The 17,883-nt window shown below is 42.7% G+C and overlaps 1 long non-coding RNA gene across 2 annotated transcripts in view; it reads left to right on the forward strand.

Moving 5' to 3' along the window:
- LOC130707760 (uncharacterized) overlaps positions 1 to 17,883 on the forward strand; it is a 52,319-nt gene that overhangs the window by 12,965 nt on the left and 21,471 nt on the right. For both annotated transcript variants that reach the window (XR_009007785.1, XR_009007784.1), the window contains exon 2: positions 14,276 to 14,448. This is a non-coding gene — a long non-coding RNA (uncharacterized LOC130707760). The remainder of the gene's footprint in view (positions 1 to 14,275; positions 14,449 to 17,883) is intronic.

Genomic DNA, 17,883 nt, shown 5'->3' on the forward strand with positions numbered 1-17,883 from the left:
TTTATGGATTCTTTGGGATTTTCTACGTAGATGATAGTATTTTTATTTTTTCCCAAATGTATGCCTTCTATTTCTTGTCTTATTGCACTGGCAATGAGCACCAGTTCAGTGTTGTATAGGAGTGAGAAGAAACATCTTGCCATGTTCCCAATTTCAGGGGGAAGATATTCAGTTTTTCACCATTAAGTATAATGCTCTTTATCAGTTTGAAAGTTCTCTTCTGTTCCTAGTTACCTGAGTGTTTTTATCATGAAAAGATGTTGGATTTTGGCAAATATTTTTTGCCTTTTTTTTTTTTTTTTGCATCTGTTGAGGTGATCACATAGTTTTTCTTTTTAGTTTGCTGATATGGGGAATTACACTGTTGATTTCTTTAAAAGTTGAACCAACTTTGCACTCCAGGGATCAACTCTACTTGGTCATGATGTATTATGCTTTTTACATATTGCTGGATTTGATTTGCTAATATTTTGTTAAGAATTGTCACATTTAGATTCATAAGGATATTGGTCCAATATTGGTTCTATTTTCTTGGTGAGTTTGTGTAAAATTGGTACTATTTCTTATTTTCTAGTTTGAATACTTCTATATTATTTAAATTTTTTCTAAAGAGAATATAATACATTTGACCGTTGAACATGTGGGTGTGAACTGCCTTGGTCCATTTACATGTAAATATTTTTCAATAGTAAATACTACAGTACTACATAGTCCGTGGTTGGTTGACTCCACAGAAGTGGAGGAACTATGGATACAGAGGGCCAACTATAAGTTATACGTGGATTCACACCGAGTTGTTCAAGGGTCAACTGTACTTAAAAAAATTTCGATATTGAAATAATATCATACTTATAGAAAATAGTACAATAATAATACAGAAGGTACCCACATACCTTTCACCCAGATTCCCCAATGTTAGTATCTTACATAGTCATAGTACAATGATCAAAACTAGGAAATTAACATTGATATAAAGTTACTAATGAATCTATAAATCTTATTCAAATTTCATCACTTCCCAAATAATGGCCTTTTTCTGGTCCAGGATTCCACACTGCATTTTGTTGTCATGTCCCCTCAATCTCTATTCTAAAAAAAATGTCCTCAGTCTTTAACTTCAATGATATTTGCATTAATTTTTAAATTGAAAAATAATCAGGGACATATTTTCCTTATCTCCCTCCTTCCTTCTGAATAATTTTGTCCTATTAGCTTGGGCCAAAACAAAGTATACACCAGTGGAAAGTGGGTAGTGGTAGTTTCAGTGGCCTGTCACAGGTAGAGGAACCCAAATGGAGTGAGGCATCATCTATGAATAGGGGATAGTGATTGCCCAACAAGGTTGTCAGGATCTGAGTTGAGTGAGAAGGGCCTCTATGCCAGCGTACAGGAGAAGGGGGGCCAGGTGAGGTGATGAGGGCATCTGTGAAGGGTTGTGATGGCAACAGAAGATTGGTTATATACAGGGGTCTTGATCAAATAAATGTATCAAGAATAATGAAGGACAGATGTTGCCATATCAGAGAGAGAAGTTATGATATATCTATTTATCTATATCTATATAGATATAGATATAGAAATATAGATCTCCTTAGCTCTATACTCTGAGAAATTCAGGGAGGGGCAGCACTGTAATAGCAATGGACATACCAGTACCCAGATCTCGTCTTCTAAATATCATTCTCCACTAAAAGAACTCTTTAAAGAAATGGCTGATTTCAGGGCTGGGGCAAGGAAAGTACAAGATGAGCCTAGAATTCTTTTTGTGTGAGAAATTAAGGAAGATCTAGAAGAAGAATGGAGATATGTCAAAAGAACAGAGAAGCCAGTTTGAGGGACCCCAACTTCCCAAATCTGGGATAATTTGAGTATCAAGGTAAATAACAATAGTTATAGATTATAACCCACTTAATAAAATGAGAATCGATGAGTCTATACTGAAATAAATGAATAATAAATGGAGAGAGGAGAAAGCTTTTTTTTTTAACCATGAAATGCCAACTAATGAATATGAAATAAAGGTAGAATTAGAAAATCACTTTGGCAACCAAAATAATAATAAAAATTCAGCCAAAAAGCACGAAGCGGGGACTTCCCTGGTGGTCCAGTGGTTAGAACTCCTCACTTCCAATGCAGGCGGCAGGGGTTCAGTCCCTGGTAGGGGAACTAGGACCCCACATGCTGCACGGCGCGGCCAAAACATTAAAAAAAAAAAAAAAAGCATGAAAGGATGTTTAAGTAATGGATGAAAGTCGAATGAGGAATGGATATTTACATAACTTCAAAGTACCTCCCAACAAATATTTGATGATTACAAAAAAAAAGTGTAACTATGGTGGGAAAGACGGGCAGATACCACCTAATCAAGTGATCAAGGTTAACATCACAAGCAATGGGACAAATCAACATCGAGCACCTCTTGAGTGCTTGATCGAGCTACCATCTTTTCTGTGATATTCCTGACAAAAATGCATAAACTAAATTTAATCATGAGGAAACAACAGACAAACCCCAAAAAAGGAACGTCTTGAAAACAACTTCCCTATAATCTTGAAATGTTTCAAGGCCATTGAAGACCAGGAATGACTGGGGAACTATTTCAGACTGAAGCGAGTTGCAGACATATGACAATAAAATGCTATGCATGATCCTGGATTGAATCCTTTTGCTATAAAGGATGATATTGGGACAATTAGTGAAACTTGAATGGAACACGAGGATTCAATAACAGTAATGTATTGATGTTGGTTCCTGATTTTGATGGTTAGATTACTGTAAAGAGAAATAATCAGGGAAAAGAAACAACTATTTATCTACCCAAGACCTGCTACTTCTCTGGTATTCTCCATCTTAATTGGTGTTACCACCATCTACCCAGAAATACAAGCTTGTAATAAGGGAGTCATCCTTGACATCTTTCTTATAACCTAAAAGTCCATTTGGAACAACCTAAATACCTACTGATAGACCAATAATATTTTGAAACATCTATGCCTTGGAATATTATATTGTTATTCAGAGGAATGAAGTACATCTGTGCAACATAAAAATAAAAGGAGAAAGTTGTGAAATAGAATAGAAGATCCCCAATCTTGTCAATTTTTATACCTGCAAAGACCAAGTGTGGTGAAGGATATATTCCAAAATGTTAAAAATATTATCTCTTTGGGATGAAATTATGAATTTTCTTCTTTACTATTTGGATTTTTTTAGTGTGATGCATTTAAAAAAACACAATAGGGACTTCCCTGGTGGCGCAGTGGTTAAGAATCCGCCTACCAATGCAGGGGACACGGGTTTGAGCCCTGGTCCGGGCCACAGCTACTGAAGCCCGCGTGCCTAGAGCCCGTGCTACGCAACAAGAGAAGCCTCCACAATGAGAAGCCCGCGCACCGCAACAAAGAGTAGCCCCCCCTTGCCGCAACTAGAGAAAGCCCGCATGCAGCAACGAAGACCCAATGCAGCCAAAAATAAAAATAAATTAAATTAAATTAAAAATTTTTTTAAATTAAGAAAAATTTAAAAACACAATAAAGATATTGTACTTTTGAAGAATCATTTAATATAAATGATACGGTAGAGACTTAAAAAGGAGATAGAAGCTATTCACCTTCAAGGAACTTCAAAGCTAATAGGACAATGTAAAAATTATGTATATGGTACAGAATACTTATAATAACAAGAGGGAACACAAATTTACAGGCAAACTGCAGCTATAAAAAAGAATGAGGACATAAGAAAGAAGGAAGACTGGACTTCCTTGGTGGTCCAGTGGTTAAGAACCCGCCTTCCAATGCAGGGGACGCAGGTTCCATCCCTGGTTGGGGAACTAAGACCCCACATACTGTGGGGCAACTAAGCCCATGCACCACAACTAGAGAGAAGCCCGCGCGCCACAACCAGAGAAGCCCATGCGCTGCAACGAAGACCCAGTGCAGCCAAAATAAAATTAAATTAAATTAAATTAAATTTTATAAAGAAGGAAAGAAGAAAGACTGATACTGGCAGACTTGGACAGACTGAACAAATGGGGCACAACTGGAAAGGTCTTGGCTATGTGATGGATTTTGAAGAAAAGAGGGTCATGGGAGGCAGAGGGAAGGCTGTTTTCTGAGAGTGGGGAAGTGCGTGCCTGGTTCAGAGATTTGAGCCAGGGTGAGGGGCTAGAGGGAGATGCTTAGCTGGCATGAGAGGCGGTTTTCTTCCTGAGTTTTTGTCTTTAACTTCTCTCATTTTTGATTCCTCCTTCCCCACTGCTCAGGGCCCTAGGGGTAAAACGTACCCCCTATTCACTCCAAGGAGAGCATGGACAAAACTCCCATACTAGAGTTGAAAGAGTTAATGGGAACAAAAGTTATTTTATGAAAAATCAAAGGAATATATAAGGAAAATAATGTCTGATAATACAACGTAAAAACAATGAAGCCACTTATGTCTAGTTTCTTATTCTAAAAAATTCTGTGAAAATATCTAAGACCTGTACATAGCCCTAAGTTTCCCTGCTCTTGAAATAATTTCACGCTAACTCTTACAGGCCTAGCATAACTTTGCAGGCACCTGGTCTGTTTTCCTATCCTCCCAGTTCCTCTGCCTGCCTCTTAGTCATGTGTTCTCTGGGTGCCATCTTGTTTCCTAGTGCAGGGAAGCTGGTCCAACAAATACATCTTGCTCCAAGCAGGGGCAAACACCAGCTTCATTAAAATTCAACCTGCTGGAATCTCTAGAAGCCTCTCATTTTCTCCTAGTACAAGTTAGTGTAAGGGCACACCTAGTTCACAGCTGAGCTTTCAGGCAGTACGGATGGACATCTTTAAGCCCTTCCTACTTAAGTCTTTGGCTCTACCTACTTTAGAAACATTCTGTGATGATTCACTCAAATGAGTCCCTACACAAAAGGAAGGGTCTTGTAAAATCTGCCCATTATAGCTTCACAACCTGATAATAACCACATAGTAAACATACCATTCATATAGTATGAATTAGTACATTTACAGCATGAGGAAGGTCCTTCTCATTTACCAAGTGAGGTGGTAAAATCTTGCCTGGAGGGCACATGTTGGGGAGGCTTGGGAGTAGCTTTGAAAGCAGGTAAAAGCCGGAGATCCTCTTTCCAGCTATTCTCTCAACTAGGTGGTTTCAAGATTAAAAAAACAATTAAGTGAATTCCACCTCAATAAATTGTTTTAAAAAATTGTGTCTGTATCCAACTCAACAGAGGGATAGCTATAAAACCCACCTCAAAATATAAGTAGATTAAATTCCTTTGGTTAAAGTAATTCTGTTTATAATAGTTTCAGGGGGGAAGTTCATTTTGTACTTGGCTTATTTCAGTGTGGTTTTTGTAAAGATTTTTCTAAGACTAGGGTCTACAACAGGTGTAACCGCAGCTCATGATAAGTTTTTGAGCTTCTGTTATGCAAGACCCTTGGGAAATACCTTATGGGGCCTGAGACCTTCTAACACCACCAAGAAATGATTTTATGTCCTTGTGGGAGGCATACAAGATGAATAGACTTTATTATTTACTTCACAAACTCTTTTACTTACTAAGTGCTTAGTATTGCATGAGTAGTAACTCATGTAAGCCTTCTAACAGCCCTCTGAGGCAAGACTCTCATTAGTCCAGTAAAGCCGAGGCACAGGGCGGTTGAGGGATATACCTCAAATCTCACTGCTATTAAGTGGCAGAGTCAGGATTTGAACCTATCAGTACAGTCAGGCTTCAGAGTCGATGTTCTTTACACATCGTGTTGTGGTGCTTACCTACTGGGATTAAGCAGAGGAATTCCAAGATCTGAACACCCTTCCCAGAAGATAGGCTGACAGTTGCAATAAAGGAAGAGAACAAACAATGTCTACACATTTCCTGTTAAAGTAGGTCTTTGTTTAGAAATCACACATGCTTTTTATGTTAGAATAGGGACGCACATCCTCTCAGGTCTCAGTGTGTCCCCCCGTGACAGGATAGTGCCGTGGGAGGACCATTTCTGCTCTGAGGAAAGTGGTAAACAAGAGGCAGACCATCTTCCCTCATTGACAGATGCCCCACTACGGGTATGGGCTGCCCCCTCTGTACTCCACCCCCAGTCCCAGTGAGCTGCCCAGTTTGGGGGCCAGGGATCATTCAGATAATGGAAGAATACCACCCTCAGGCAGAGGATAGGGAACAGTGTGGATATTGCTTGGGGCTGCATTTAATAGGAAATGAAGGGAAAGTAAAATTATTTTGGTCAGTCTTCGTCTTTAAGGCTCTATAATTACCTTATTGCTATAAATGGAAATGGAAGTACCATCTGGACCAGATGGAGAAGTAGTGTCTAATTTTGTCAGTCCTTAAGAAAGCCACGCTGAACCTATCAGCTGAAACTTAGAAAAGTCTTTATTATGAGGTGGTGTACTCATGCCGCACAGTCTGTCTGGAATACACTTTAGATACTATTCAGAACGTTTAGAGTCATAATTTTTGCCCTCCCATTACATCTTACTATGGAAATAACACGTATGTATTAAATATGATTATTGATAGTGCCTTTGTCATAAAGGTTTTTCTATGGCTACACAATCATCTTCACCTGTTCTCCTCGCTGCTGAGCGGAGTTTTTAGAGCAGGTGAGTTGAGTTTTACTTGAGAGATTGAAGTAGAGCTTTAAAGGCATTTGATGAAGACACAAGTATCAAAAGAAGAAACGAATGAGCTCTGAAAAGTCTGACTACTGCACTAAAATAGGATCAGGTACATGGTTAGGGATATCCAGTTCCTTTTATTTCTGCTTATGTTGTCGACCACACAAACTGTCCCATAAGCGACAAGTCCCATGCTCTCCTGCCATCAGCAAAGATGGCTAAAGCAGCAGCTCCTGATTGCTTCTGACCCACACCCTGAGTTTCTTGGGAAAACATATGTTCAGAAGGGGCTTCCTATTAGGGGCAAAGGGTTGCACTGGCCCATTTTTGAGGGCAACCAGAAAAAAGGAAAGATCTTCTCAGTAAACATGGATGAGAAGGTAAAATGGGAGTCAAATCACTACATTGTGGAATGACACATGACCCCCTTCATAGTCCAAAGACACTGGCATCTTCCTGGGTCTGTCTTTTAAGAGATGTCGCTGCAGAGGTGGGTGAGACTTTGGTAGATCCCTACAACCTTTTTCAGGTTTTAGTTTAAACCACTCTTTCCTTTTCCCAGATTCTTTGACAACGCCAAGCCCCCAGTAGCCATTAAAGGCCACCTCCATGTCCCAGTAGTGCCTGCCTGACAAAATCCCACAGTGCCCAGCACACAGAGAGAGGAGAACCTCTCTAGGTTGGAAGGCACAGATAGTTTTGCCTGTGTTTAGTCTGCTCACGTCACCTACTGCTTGGAGGTAAGCACTGGCAGTTTCTGGGTCCAGGATCACATTGTCTGGGGAGAGGCGACCAGAGGGAGTGCTGGGTGGGCGGCTGAGGGCAGGGATGAGGTCAGTTTGGGAGAGCAGCCTTGAGTCCAAAGAAGGCTATGGCTGGGGCGGTGCCCTCCACATCTCTGCCAGGGAAGGGGAGCCTGCCTGCCCCAGGCTTGGGCGAGCCCGCTAGCCATTAGAGGACTGCGTATCTGCAGCAGGCCTTACTTTTCCTCTCTCAAGACAGGGAAAACCTGGGGGACCCATGTGTGGCCCAGTTCAGCATGTGCCTCAGAACCACCTGCTGCGCCTGGTGAGGGCAGGGCAAACAAGGTGCCAAAGGTATAGAGTTTAAGGAGGCGCTTGCTCTTAGGGTCGGGCAAGTGCCCCCTTCCCTGAGTTCTGGCCCTTCTCCCAGCACTGGGCTGAGTGGTCAGGAGCCAGCCTTTCTTAGGCTTAAGCTTTACTGCCATCCCGAGGCCGCTGGCCAAGCTCAGCCTATCAGCTCGCCCAGACCCACTGCTCATCGCTCACCCCTCCCTTCTCCCTCCTCCGGGGGCCTGATTCCTCTCTCTCCACGTGCATGTCAATAACCCTACCCAGGTGCTTTCCTTAAGTGTGTTGAAACACTTTAGGATGACAAGGAATGTGATAAGGGGCCCTGCCTGGCACCCTCTCTGCACACTCAGGTCAGCTGACTGCTGACAAACCTGTCTCAGTCTCCAGGGTTTGCCAGGCATATTATCCCTTCTCCCTTCCATAAGTAACACGGGCTGGTGCCCATTTAGATGCCTCACTGGGCTTGTTATTCTGAGCAATTTACCTCCCGTCTCCTCCAGGGCAGTCGACAGGTTCTTTAGGGACAGAAAAAGGAAAATGCTTTGAGCTCCCAGCCAACAGGTGCTTTCCACATGTATCTTCTCTTCACACTAAGAAAAAGCCAGGGCTGCTTTCCAGCTGCAGGGAGAAGCCTGCCTCCCTCCTCTGTTCCTAGACCAATAGTGACCGCCCCAGGGGGAAGCAGGACTTTTCATCACCTTTTAGCTCCTGTGGGATATCAGAGTTGTTCACCTCTCCTGGAGAAAGTGTTGGTTCTCTTGCCCAGTTCAGTTAACTTGGAGACTAATGGTTTAGCTTTAATGTTTTCACCTCTAGGAATAAACACAGACTTTTTTGCAAAACAAGGATGAGTTGATTTACTTCTTAGGTATAAGCAGGAGGGCGATCTGCACATTCTGCTCCCCAGAAGTGGCATCTAGAGGAGAAGGATGCAACCTAGGAACAAGCCCTCCCCTCACATTTGCAAGGCCTGGGGGGAAAGGACAAATGGAGGCCCACACACCACATGTCTACATCTTCAAAAGTTATAGATCAAGCCAGGGAACTGCTTAATAAAATAAGTTGTATCCTCCTACTTTGACACGTATACTTTCATAATAACCTAGAAGGTCAAGTTCAAATTGAGAATTCTTGACTTCTTGGACTTCTGCCCAGGGACATGGCAGTCCAGGGAGTGCCTGCCCAGCCGTTCCCACCCCGCTTCTCTTCCCATTGTGGCTTTGCTTTGCACTGAGAGGGGCCTGTGCACGCACATGTGGACACACCAGTCTGCATGTCTGAGCTCCATCCATATGTCGCCCTTGGCCACCCTTGGGTTTTGGGAGCATTAACCAGAGAAGAAGACAACGCAGTCCCTGGAAGTAAGCTCAGGGCTGTTTGGGCAGGAAATTTGGGGACTGTTGTCTAGAAGAGGGGGCTGGGGCTTGGTTGTGTGTGTGTATGTGAAAATATCACTTTGGTCCTGAGGGAGAGCAGCTCCCAGTGGAGGGCCAGAGAGGGGACTTTTAATAGGGCCTAAGGCAGCGGTGCCTCTTGCCCAGGTGCAAGGGCAGTACTACCGGGAATAAACAGCCCCCCTACCAGGACCTTCCTCTTCTATGGAGACATAGTCTTCTCCAATACCTTGCCCTCACATGTGCTCTGGATCACCAGGGAAGAGGCCAGTAGGGAGAAAGTGGCCCTAGTTCTATGCCACAAGGACCCAAGTCTACAAGGAATTCAGTGAACCACCTTCTTATCAACTGCCAGGCCTCCAGCGACTGCTCATGACTAATGCATTTGATTGGAGCCCCTAACCCAATGGAAAAAATGGCCATTCCCAGGTTCTATGGGATCCAGCCAAATGCCTTGTATGGAAAGGAGACGAGGGTAGAGGGAGTGTTTTTAATTATGTCAGAGCCTGCCAGGCTAATTGTTCATGTTTGGACCATTTTACTCTCTGGATAAAGAAGCAAAAGCAAGACATCTGATGACACCACTGTTTTTCCCCCTTGGCCCATGTCCCTTCACATACCAGTTTAAGATGTTCCTGCTATTCTGTAAAGAAAACAAAGAGGGCTCAGGTACTCCCCATATGCCAGCCCAAGTCCTGAATGAGACTCCATGACTTTTCCTAGATAATCCACAGCTTCCTTAACGAAGTGGACCAGCATTCATCGTGCGCTTTTGTTTTATAGGCTGTTTTATGACTGGAAAGAACCTGCTTATTGTAAATCTCTCTTGTGGGATTTACACAGGTGTTGTCTGTTCTATTTTCCTGACTTTCACATATTTATTTAACTTCATTTATTACTTGGCAAGAACATTTTGTATTCTAAATCTTAATCATATAAGAAAGAAATATTGTCCAACAGACACAGCTGTCAGTGTACTTATTACGGCTTTATTCATTTAAAAGGTGGGGTTTCTCCCCCTTGGTAGTTCTCCAGCTTTTAAAATACATTTTCTCTGTGAAGCACTAGCAATGGCTCATAAAATTGGTGTGTTTGAGTTTGTGGGCTTCCAAGGGTGCAAAATGCTTTCTTCAAGGAATAAACTCAAGTTTGTTATTGCTCCAGAGTTTTACAAACTGTCTTCTTTGCAAGGGAGGGACAAAAGTACATTCTAGTTTTTGTTTTTCTCAATTGCTGACTCCTAGGTTGGTCCCTGATTTCCATATCTGTCTTTGACCTCAGGGAGTTTTGGGGCCCTTCCAAACTCTCTCCTGGCATTTTTTTGGTGCTTGTGTATGTAAAATCTACATAATGCATAATTTACCATTTTGAACATTTTAAAGTGTACAGTTCAGTGGCCTTCACTACCTTCACAATGTTGTGTAACCACCACCACTATTTCCAGAACTTTTTATCGCCCCTAACAGAAACTCCGTACCCATTAAGCAATAACTTCCCATCTCCTGGAATTTTTATCCTTAGCTTGTGCAATGTTTATGTGCCTTAGAGCCAAGGAACCTGACTTGAAATATTTGCCCTGCCCCTTACTAGCTCTGGGATGTTTAACAACTTGCCTGATCTCTTCAAGTCTTGGTTACTCATCTGCAAAATGGAGCTAATTAGAATCAAAATAACAGCCTTCACAGAGTTCTTATGTGCACATAGTACCACACGCAAAGGAATGTCATCAGCCCTCGATAAGCATGTTGTCTTCTCCTTGTTGTCAGTGTCTCATTGCATCAGATGAGGATTCTCTGCTATTGTCCCTCAAATCCCTAGATCCTCACTGCCACCTGGGCTAGACCTGGCTCCCTCTCTACCCCTGAGGCAGGGCTAGGAGGGGATAAGGGCATTTCTTAATATTCCCTATAATGACTAACATTCGTCCAGTGACATTTGTCAAAAAGAGGAAACAACACAGAGACAGGTGCTAAGGAACGTCAAGAAGGTCTCCCAGCTTGCAGGTGAAAGACAGGATTTGAATGCAGTCTGGCTTCAGGGCCCATGTTCTCAACCACTGGACTCTAAGGCCTTGATGTGCTTCTAAGCATCTGGTAACGATGGTGGCAGAAGCAGAACTTGGAGAGGGAATTTCAAGCTCACCCAGCAAGTCAGTGGCACAGCTAAGAAGACAGTCTGTATCTTCTGACTCGCCACCTGATGCCCCAGCCACTGGCTCTGGCTGTGCTGCAGGGGTAAATATTCTAAGAGTGTTATGTCAAAAGTAATCAGGGAATCAGGTAATCAACTTCCCCTTCCTTAGAATGAGGCCTGAGTCTTTAGGGAGCTTTTAGACATGAACAATACCAATGGCTTTCCTCCTGGAGTATTGCTTTGATGGCTTCCCTCATATATCTTCCAAACCATATGGCTGGAGTTGCCTAAGGATGAATGTCACCAGCCACCTACCCACCCACTGCCACCATCCTGATGGTCAGTCCTCCAATATATCCCATCTTCAAAACTTTATCGACCGAGTGTGGGTAGTTGCGGAGTAACTTCTCATTTAAGACATTGTTTATATTTTCATGTTTGTTTCTTAAAATGGCTTTGTTGAAGTCCCTCAGTTGGGACAGAAGACTTTTTCCCTTATCCTCTAGGAACTGATAGAGTTTCTCAAGCTCACAGGTGACTTTCTGTCATTCAATTTCTGTTGGTTTCTAAATTAGATAGAGACAAGTGGTCACATGAACACTGAAGTAATCACATGCATCTTTCCTTTTCATCATTTCCCACAGATGCTGCTCTATAATTTCTTCTTTGTTTGATTCTGTTCCCATCACATACCCACTGTAAAGGAATTTTAAAAGGGAGACAAAACACAAATATATTTAGACCTTTAAAGTGTATGTCATGCAATGTAATTTCAAACTGAGTTTTTGCAACTCCAAGGCTACCTTCAGTGATCTTAAGCGATAATCTTAATAACTTCTCAGAAAATTAATTTTAATTCATCTTAGTTCAAAAATAGATGCGCCCATGTATTTCTAAGGGAGAATGGGACATGTCATGAAGTCAAGAACATGTGTCTGTGGGTGTAATTATGAAAAGACTGGGAATGAGTAAGTTATTCTGTAAAGCATGTGGGTGTCTGCTTTGTGGTTCAGTTCCTTGGCTCTGGAGTTGGGCTCTAGGGAAGTATATGTATCTTAAAACGTGAAAATGGAAAGAGTTCAAGGAACATGACTGGTTCTACTGCATCCAGACTCTATCCTTGACAAGTATCAGAGTAACTGAAGAATGGAGAATGAAGAGGGAATACAAAAGGCAGAGGGCAGGTGCTTTGGAGAGCTAACCTGCTTGGATCAGGAGGGCGTGTGCTGAGAGGTAATTAGTAGATAATTAGATAATTAGTAGCAGACATGAGATAATTATTTATCACCAAGAGCTGACGTATTGGGAGCAGGAACCATTTGAAACACAAGTGGTAATAACAGTTTTTAAAAATAGCCCAAATACAAAACGCTCAATTAGAAAAAATTCAGAATCAGTAACCGTTAAGGTAGAGAAACAGTACTCAACTTGTGTTTACAAGTAACTTTTTTTCTTGGTCTTCTAAGTCAAGAATTGGCAAACTACTGCCTGCTGGCCAAGAACCACCCACACCACCTGTTTATGTTTGGCCCTTGAGCTAAGAATGGTTTTTACATTTTTTAATGGTTGAAAAAAATCAAGAGTATTTTGTAACATGTGAAAATGATAGGAAGTTCAAAGCTCAGTGTCCATAAATAAAGTTTTATTGGCACACAGCCATGCTCAGTAATGTATTGTGTGTGGTTGCAGAGGTCAGTAGTTGCACAGACACTAAACGGCCCTCAAAGCTTAAAATATTTATTAGTGGGCCATGTTCAGAAAAAAGTTTGCCAGCTCTCAGGCAATTCTTGCAAAGTGGGCAGTTAGTAGCTGTTCCCCAAGAAATGAGTTCCATTGACAAATAAATTGGGAAATGCTATTTTAAATAAAATCAAACCAGTTTCTTTCTTTTTTTTTCTGCCGCAACGCTGGGCATGTGGAAACTTATTTCCCAGACCAGGGATCCAGCCAGTGCCCCCTACAGTGGAAGCGTGGAGTCTTAACCACTGGACCACCAGGGAAGTCCCAAAACCAGTTTCTGTAATAAAGTAATGCCACAAGGACATCTACAAAAAAAAAAAAAAGTTGGGAGGAGGGAAGCAGAGTATTTGGTGTTTCCCAAACTTATTGTCCCTGGAATTTTTTTCTTTCTCTTTTTCAAATGGGCTCTTCTGTGGGACTAATGTTCCAGGGAATATGACTTGGTAAATATTGATGAAAAGCAATTGGTGATTTATACACACACAATCAAGGAAAAAAATCCTGCTACTTAAAAAACTGATGGTAGGGCTTCCCTGGTGGCGTAGTGGTTAAGAATCCGCTTGCCAATGCAGGAGACACAGGTTCGAGCCCTGCTCTGGGAAGATCCCACATGCCGTGGAGCAACTAACCCGTGTGCCACAACTACTGAGCCCGTGCGCCACAACTACTGAAGCCCCAACACCTAGAGCCCATGCCCCGCAACAAGAGAAGGCACTGCAATGAGAAGCCTGCGCACCGCAAGGAAGAATAGCCCCTGCTCACGGTAAACAAAGAAAGCCCGCAGAAACAACAAAGACCCAATGCAGCCAAAAAACCCAAAAAAACTGATGGTAGAATTTCTCTCAGAGGGAAACCTGATTTTTGTTTCACAAAACATTTTCTAGGTCATTTGGTCATGAAAAGTTAGGTTCCAGGAATTGGATCTGGAAGGTGGAAAATGGAAACAAAGAGTGTTAAATAACTCTGCATAGCACAGTGAGGACAACTTGGGGTTTGGGGCCGGGCACGGAGGAAGGATTGAGAGGTGAACAGGAAAAGACGGAGATGAGCAGTCTCCATGGGAGTCAAGAAGAATCAAAGAAACGTGGTGAGAAATGTTGACGGTGAGAAACGCCCTGAACGACAGCTGGGACCGACTGTAGAGTTTGTGGAGCCCGTTGCAAAATGAAAATGTTCAAAATGCAGCAAAAGGTTACGTTAGAGGTACTAAAATATAAAGCCTTTTTTCTTTCAACTGCAGTCTCTCTCTGGTTTTAATTTGCTATTTAACCCGTGTTCCCTCATGCATAGGGAACTCCAGAAGTGCAGATACTTGTGGGCACCGGGATTCCGGCTGCGACTCGGCGCATGTGCATGCCGCCCACCCTCTGTAAGCTCCCCACTCCGGACCTGGCCTGGACCAGGAAGTCAGACCAAGCTTCTCCAGTTTCCACGTGCCCACCATCCCACCCCGCCGTGGACAGGTGAGAGGCTGGGGGTAGGTCACAGGGTGAGGGTGGGAAGGGGGGCCTGGGGCACCATGCAGAGGTGGGAGGTAGTTGCAGGGGATGGGGATTGGAGTAGGGGTGCAGCTGAGAACCTGCCCCAGGAAGGCAAGGAGCTGGCGGGAGGACTGCGAGTGAGTCCCAGACGCATGCTCTGTTGATCCATCAGACTTCACTTACAAGAGCACAAATTCAGAGATAAAATTTCAAGAATTTTGAAAGATTTTCAAAGACAAGTGACCACAAAGCATGAAACCCTAAGCGCAGGCCCCTCTGAGCACCGGTGCTTGTGGGATGGCATTAGTTACACACGTGTGAAGCCAGGTCTGGTGCTGCGTAATCACGTCTACTTTCTGAAAAGAAATTACTCCACACCCTTGGTAAAAAGTGTTGGGTCATCAGTTGCCTTGGCAAATTAAATGCAAAAGGGACTGATTTCCTTCTTTGGGTCCATGCCAGCAAAGGGAACAAAACAGTAGTAAGGAGGCAGGGCTAGAAGGAAACTCAGATTTCAGCATGAACAAGAAATTGGACCAGAGGTGGCCATGAGAACACAGTCCCACTAGGAGCATGCGGACATTTTTGGTTTCCAACCATGCAAGTGACCAGAGCCAGCTGGAAGGCTTGGAAACAGACAGATGGCCCACTCTTGCGCTTCCCATAGTATGACTGATGTTTTATGGGGAACGTGTTGAAAATATGTAAAAATCATCTGAGGATATTTAATAGTCCATTTTTACTGTGTTCATTTCCCTATGCTAGAAGTAAATCTAACTGTGGTCTTGTGCTCCCTGAATTTGTCACTATTAATCACTGGTGACAGGAATCAGTGGAAAATGATGGTGATAGATCTTAGCTCAAGTTCTGGTTCCTACTTCATACCTCAACTCTCATGTGACTTGGGGGAGAAACTGGCCATAGGCCAAGAGGCACTCTTTGCAAGTAAAGAATACATAATGCATCTTTTCCAGAAAAAATTCCAAGACACGGGGGAGCAGAATTGCTTCTGCCCAATCAACCTGGCTTTGATCAGAATTGAATGATGGAGAATATGGGGGAAGAGAGGCAGTAACCATAGCTAGCTCACTTGCCCAGCTGACAGCATTGTGTAAATCAGTAATGAATGACTGATATAAGCCACTATTTATTGAACACTTTCCAAGTATCAGGCATTCTGCCAGGCCATTCTCATGTACTATCTCACTTGATTGATTCTACCAGGTAATTATCCCCTGTATTACAGATGAGAAAACCGAGGCTCAGAGAGGTTACACTTGTATACAGTCATGCAGCCATAAGTGCCAGAACCCTGATTCAAACCCAGGTCTGTCTGCTTGCTAAGCCCAACCTATCCAGTCATATCTAAGAAAGTGAGCTTCTCCTGGCTTTTGCTGAGAGATGAAACTCCTTTTACTCTTTCTTAAATGTACATATCCAGAAGGTCCTGAAGCTGCTCAGATATTTTGTTAATTGTAGTAACCTGAGATAAATCACTTTTCCAAAACCAGACATAAAATAATAGTAGAGGGGATTGATGACATTGGTATCTAATGTTATTTGTTTGATTTAAAATGTTTTATCTCAAAGACTGAGGACTGAGGTCATATCTCTCATGCTTCGTTTTATCCTCAATGTCTTACACATAGCAGTCGCTCAACAAATGCTGGAGAACATAATGCTTTGAGAAGAACCTTAAGATTGTTGTTCATCTTCTTGAAACTTTTGGTAGCTAGTATGATAAACAGCTGTTTTAGGACAGGGAATAACACAGTAAAAGTGACTTGAAATGAAAGAGTAAACATTTTTTTAAAAAGTTATCTACCCACCCTCTTCGTTGTGTAGCACTGTAACAGCTCCAGAGGGGACAAATGGCCAGTCCAACTCTCCTACTCAAATCTCTGCAGCTGACTCGCCTGCTATTTCACTGAGGTTACAGAAGCCATTCACTCTCAGTCTAGAAACTTGGGGTTTGTCTTCTTCAAGTTCCACGTGCACCTGTCATCAGGATCTATCATCTAAGTATCTATCGAATCCGTTCCTTTCTTCCCTTTCCCACTGACACTGCCTGTTTTCACAAAGTCAGATTTCTCATTGAACTGTTGCATTAGTCCCCATGCTCCAGTGCACTCTGCACACTTGGGTGTGTTATTTCTAAAATGAAAAGGAGGTGCTGCCTCCCCTCTGCTGAAAATCCTTCAAGGCTCCTAGAGCAGCATACCCAAAAGAACTTTCTGCAACAGTGGCAGTGTCCAGTATGGCAGCCACTAACTGTATGTTGAGTACTTGAAATGTGGCTGGTGAGTGTGGACTGAGTTTTTCATTTTAGTTAATTTTAAGTAATTTAAATACCCATATGTGACTAATGGCTGCTGTTCAGACAGCATAGTTGTGGGACGACACACAGGTTCCTTAGTGTGACCCACAAGGCCCTCATCGGTTTGCCCCTTTGCCCTTTTCCTATCCTCATTTTCTATGGCTCACCACTCCACACTCTGAGCTCCAACTGAACTGCTTGCTTTTTTTCTATATGCACATACTGTGTTCTTTCATGCCGTTTCTTCTCCTGGAATGCCCTATCCTGCTTTATTGGCCTGGCAAAGTTCCTACTCAGCTTACAAGATTCAGCTCAAATTCCTTTTCCTCTGTGAGGCCTTCCTGTACAACTTCAGGATGATTTCATATTTCTCCTCTGGGCTCCCACCAGGGCCCTCACACAACTCCATGGGGCGCTATTTACACTGGAGCCTATGTGAATAGCACCTTCTGGATTTGTGCAGTGCGTGGTATATGCAGCCCTCATGGTGGTCAAAGTCCAAACTGATACACATGTTGCTATTTTGATGCAACGCTTTTATTGAAGACATTGATTTATTCATGAGGCAGGGGGTTTGGCTTGCATATAACTGTAGTCTTTTGTTTCTATGTCCTATTCCTGTGCCACTCTGTGAGTCCTGCAGGAAGTGATCTTGTATCCTAAAAACCTGGCTTAGTGCCTGGCACATAGTAGAAACTCAATAAATATCCTTCAAGGCAGGGGCTGGCAAACTACAGTTTTTGTATAGCCCGTGAGCTAAGAAGAGTTTTTACGTTTTTTAATGGTTAGAGAGAAATCAAAAGCAGAATACTATTTTGTGACATGTAAAAATTATGTAAAATTCAGATTTCCATGTCCATACGTAAAATTTCATTGGGACACAGACACGTCATTTATTTAAGTATTGTATGTAGCTGCTTTGGCCTCACACATGCAGACTCGAGAAGTTGCAACAGAGACCATGTGGTCAACAAAGCCAAAAAGATTTACTATCTGGACCTTCACAGAAGAAGTTTGCTGACCTCTGTGTCAAAGGAACACAGGAATAGACTCCTTCCCCCTCAGAGCTCAGATACGCCTTCTCCCATCTTTTCCTCCTC

This window comes from Balaenoptera acutorostrata, chromosome 3 (assembly GCF_949987535.1).
Source record: "Balaenoptera acutorostrata chromosome 3, mBalAcu1.1, whole genome shotgun sequence".
NCBI lineage: Eukaryota > Metazoa > Chordata > Mammalia > Artiodactyla > Balaenopteridae > Balaenoptera > Balaenoptera acutorostrata.